At 44.2% G+C, this 5,317-nt stretch overlaps 1 pseudogene; it reads left to right on the forward strand.

Moving 5' to 3' along the window:
* Positions 1–4,468, forward strand: part of LOC107702545 (caskin-1-like) — a 52,233-nt pseudogene extending 47,765 nt beyond the window's left edge.
* Positions 4,469–5,317: the final 849 nt, after the last annotated feature.

Consider the following 5,317-nt stretch of genomic DNA (forward strand, 5'->3'; position numbering starts at 1 on the left):
TACCCATATGCAAGTTTTAGCCATAATGTAAAAAAAAAAACTCTTTTAAGTTTCTTCTTTTGTTCTCTATGTTACTCTGTGGTGGTACGAGAACTTTCAAAAAGATGGTGGATACCTCTTCTGTCAGCACTTGACTTAAAGGGGTCATATGATGTTGCTAAAAAGAACATTATTTTGTGTATTTGGTGTAATGCAATGTGTTTACGCGGTTTAAGGTTAAAAAACACATTATTTTCCACATACTGTACATTATTGTTGCTCCTCTATGCCCCGCCTTTCTGAAACACGTAGATTTTTACAAAGCTCATCGTTCTGAAAAGCGTGGTGTGCTCTGATTGGCCAGCTATCCAGTGCATTGTGATTGGCTGAATACCTCAAACATGTGACTGAAATGTTACGCCCCTTACCAGGTTCTGGAAACTTTCCTCCGTAAAATGCGCTGCACACTCTCGAATATTTGGGTTGTTCTGTTCTGGAACAGTGTTGTAAATAAAACGTAACCACTGATTTCTAGTTGTGAACTCTTTTGAAAGGCCAACCAAAGTAGGTTGGCTTTCGTAACGAAACACACAGCGTCTCCACGACATGGCGGCGACGGCAACAATATTACAGCAAGAATAAAAGTTATGCCTTCTTTCTTTGCGTATACATTTGGGCGGTGCTATGCAAATCTTCCCACACAGTGATGTAGACATGTGGGGGGGCGTGTTTAAACGAGGCGTTTTAGGAGGGTGTGGATAGATATGTGGGGGCGTGTTTGAACGAGGCGTTTTTAGGAAGGCGTGGCTGAGCGTTCACTTTTATAAAGAATATCTTTGGGTTTGAGACTTTATCTTTGCGACTTTACGGATCTTCTGTATGCACAAACAGCTTTTAACACTCCAAAGACAAAGGAAAAAATGAAATCGGATCATATGACCCCTTTAAACCACAATCAGGCCTGAAACTTGTCAGTGTCAGGGTACCAGGTGCCATTGATGCTGTTCCAATAATTCATGCTGGTCCTTTCAGCAGGGAAACGCTTACAGGTTAAACCTAACAAACAAAAATAATAACTGTCCACCTCTGCCTTTTCTTTTCCACCAAGGACACCAAAAGAAGTTGATGTTAGCCGTCAAACAACTGAGTGAATCTCCAGAAGCATACATTCCCACCAAGGAGAGCCAGTTAGAAGAAAGCACAGATTCAAAACAATCATTAGAAACCAGCACAGAACCAGATGAGAACTCTGTCCCCTCTGTTCGTATACGTAAAAGAGCGGAGGGGCGTAGCTCTCCCCGGCACAGAACCCAAGGGCGGGGCATACAAAGAGCTAATGCCCCCCCTCCTCTGAAGAAACCCAGTTCAACTGAGAGTCCCACACCAACACCTCCACAAACCCCTACCAAAGGCAGAATTTCATCTTCTGCTTCAAATTCTCCTTCACACATTCCTTCCTCCCCGCTAAAAACACAGAGCAGGGCCAGAGGGCCTTGCGACTCTCCCCGTTCACATGCTCATGCTCGTACTGTCCCGTTACTTTGCCTACCATCTGAAGGAGAAACCAAAGAGGGCAATGGTCAAACTCAGCCCCAGCCAAGACGTGGACAGTCTATTGCTACTGATGCTGGGCGTGACTTACCCATGCCAGACTCCTCTGTGAAATACGCCACACTAGGTGGACATAGGGTTACTCCCAGCAGCTCTTCAAGAGCTGAAACCCTTGACATCAACAACGTCAATCGCAGTCAGTCATTTGCTACAGCTCGGCCGCGCAGACGGACTCGTCCTCCAACTCCTCCAAAACGTTCATGCTCTTCCATTTCCACTGGTAACCTGGCTGACGAAACTGTGGCTGATGATGCAAAGTTTAGCGAAAATAGGGCTAACAATTTGTTACTCAATGTGACATATAGGGAGCGCAGACGTAGCGTCTGTGGCATTGGCTCAGAAAAAACTTCATCTGGGGGCAGTGTTAGAGACATTGCAGCCATGCTTGAAATGTCCAATCTCAGAAGCAGTGGTAAAGGAAGTGGTTATCTGCAGGTAATTAAACAGTTTTAGGCATTGTTGTAAGCTACCATGACTAATGCCCAATGGTCCAATGCTTGTTTAGGCACATACAATTGATCTTACAATGCACTTAAAAGCAATTTACAAATTAAAATGTTCTGTTTAGAAATACATAAGCTTCCATATTTTTTCTGATGCATACACCATGTAACTGGATAGACAAAGTAACTGTGAACTATGCCATGCATTTACATTTTTGAATAGTGAGTACTGATGCCCAGCTGGGTTTTGATGTTTTACCTGTTCCCAGGCAAGCCATAACCTCCTGCGGCAGAACCGTGAAGTTCTGAATTCCGACGCAGATAGTCGCCGCCGCACATTCAGTGAATTTTATGACTCTCATAAGCAGCCTGATGAAGATGTACAAGAGGCAGAGATGAGCCAAGCCATGCAGGACCCCACACATTTTAGACCAGCACCTTGTGAAACCCAACCAGTTAAAGAGGCCCCTGAACCACGTCCACGTTCCATGATCACTCATCTGGAAGGGGGAGTTTCCTCTCTGCCACAAGAGGAGTGGTCACGGATGGATGCCACAGCAACTTTGAGAAGACCGCGACCACCACATCACTCAGATGGTGAACATTTTCATCTGACCGAAACAAGTACTATAAAGCGAAGGCCCAAAGCATTAGCTCCACCACAGATTAATGGCACTGATGGAGATGGGCCAGAGAACTTTCGGAGAAGGCCTGTATCAGAAGCTTGTGTTGGAGATGGTGGTAGGGAGGAAGAACTGCAACATGATGGCTTTGGTTCTCTTCCCAGGCAAATGAAACCCCCGGTTTCACCTAAACCAGCAATGGTCCTTCGAAAAACTGATCCCCCAACTCCTACAAGGAGGGTTCCCTTACCTGGACCAGAAGGTCAACATAGCCCAGGTAACAATGTAATGAATTATTTACATTTACATTTACAATACATTAATTTTCTCATATTATCTCACTCTGTCCTGCAAACTGGTCTATCTGTAGCAAACTAGCAAGCAAGCATAAACCAGCCTAGCAAGCCAACATAGACATTCATGCATGCATGAAATTCATTAGTATTTTTAGACAGTTTCTCAAGGAAACCAGGTCTCTGCTTCGCTTGTATCCTGGATTTATATGGCTAGATAGCAACAGAGGTCTTCCTGATTTATGGTTAATGTGGTAAAATAACTTTTCTGAAATGTTTTGGACAAGTTGTATATTATGGTTTCTTTGTTTCTTTATAGTGGAGGTTAAGAAAGTCCCTCCTCCAGTATCTCCCAAGCCAAGTCCGCCTCCTACACTGCCCAAACCAGTGAAAATCAAGCCAATCCATACCATCGAAACTCCCGGCTCTCCTCAGACAGATGTTCTCAGCCCATCCAGTGCCTCCTTTAGCCCCGTTCCAACTGAGCGACTGGAGCATCCACCACAGATTCTGAGTCCAGTCACCCCAAAACCAATGGATGGGAGCATGCTTTCCCCACGTGCAGCAACGTCTCCAGCTCAGAGCCCACAGACGCCTCAGACTCCCCAAACTCCACAAACACCTTCTACACCAGGTTCAGGCTCGGCTCCAGTGAAGCCCCCGAGGTCTTCCATGGCTGGTCTCTCAGTCGACATCCCAAGCCCTCTGAAAGTGGAACTGCCTGGAGTGGATGTACAAAAGAAGCCGAGAGAAGTAGAGAAACGGAGAGAGGAAGATGAAGTTAGAAAGCAAGAAAGAGTAGAGGAAGTTGGAATTGCTAGAATGGAAAGGACAGGTCTGATCCAGGTGGATCCAACATTTCTAGGTGAACAAGGCCTGATTTCAGAAACAGGGGAGGGAGCAGGACCAGTGGTAATGAGAAGGAGGAAGGTAGGTGTAGCCAGACAGACACAAGTAGAGGGTGAACCACAAGATGGATATAGACGACAGACAGAGGTGGAAAGCCAAGGGTTATTGAAGGTTGCTGAAACTGAGGGATCTGCTTCAGGGGACATGGTACAACTCAGACTGGAGGAGACCAGTGCAACCCTGGCTGCTGCTCTGGAAGTAGTGGAGGAGAAGATTAAGAAGGATGACAGGTATATGAGTAGATGTTTCTGACACTAAAACAAAGTATTTTCTGTAAATCATCTTTCTTCTGCAAATTATGTTATTTGTTGAAACCTCTTCCATTCTGTCTATTCTAATTTCTCTTTCTTTTCCTCCTCAGCTCCATTGTGGACAACAAGAGTACAGTCAACATTCTTGATGATATTGGCAGCATGTTTGATGATCTTGCGGACCAGTTGGAGGCCATGCTAGATTAAAATATGAGAGTCCATTAAGAGTGTGAAACTTAAGCTTGTTGAAGTTTCTCAGTGAAGACCACCGGGATGCCAACTCAGCAGGATTGGAAACTCAGTAGGGCAAATTAAGCTCTTCCATTCCAACATGTTTAAAAGTCAAACTACAATTGAGCATCTCTATGGAACGATATTCCGGACAATTTTCAAATAGAATAGCAGATTGTATTTTCAATTGCGTTTTCAATATGTGGACGCATAAATTGTGACATAATCCAAATGCAATTGCAAATCCTGCATTACCGTTTGCATTTTCGCTTTCGCGAACGCACAGTGACTGCCAAATTTCAAATGAAAAACCAAAGGCCATTTGCAACTGTATTATGTCACAATTTATGCGTCCACATATTGAAAACGCAATTGAAAATACAGTTTGCTATTCTATTTGAAAATTTTCCGGAAAATCGTTCCATACATCTCTGAGAAAAAGCCTAAGATCTAAATTTCGACTAACATCAAGCCCCTTTCATTCTCCACCAGCCTTTCCTCTAGTGGCCAGAGTAGGTACTGCAAGTACATATTCTGGCCTGCAAATGTGACCTGCTGTCATGCTGCTTCCAGAGATAAGCACAATTTTAAGAGAGACTATGGCCCAATCCCAATTCTACCCCTTAGCCCTTCCCCTTTCCCCTACCCCTCCGTTTTGCACGTTCACGAGAAGGGGTAGGGGTGTCTCAATTATCTTTTGGTTGGAGGGGCAGGGGTAAGGGGAAGGGCCAGATAGCCCTTCAAACGAAGATTTTTCGGGACCACACTTCAAACGAAGGGGTATGAATTATCTCAGCATAAACCGGCTTCAGCGGCAACATGGCTGCTCGAGCGAACAAAAAGACACATAAATGTAAGCATTTTTGGCATTAATAAAGATTTTAACGAAAAGTTATCATTTGTTTTATGTTACATTCAATCGTGAGTTCATATTTACGGTCATGTTACTCAAAGAAATGTTTGCAAAAAATCGCTAA

The sequence above is a fragment of the Sinocyclocheilus anshuiensis genome, unplaced genomic scaffold (assembly GCF_001515605.1).
Source record: "Sinocyclocheilus anshuiensis isolate Anshui unplaced genomic scaffold, SAMN03320099.WGS_v1.1 scaffold218, whole genome shotgun sequence".
NCBI lineage: Eukaryota > Metazoa > Chordata > Actinopteri > Cypriniformes > Cyprinidae > Sinocyclocheilus > Sinocyclocheilus anshuiensis.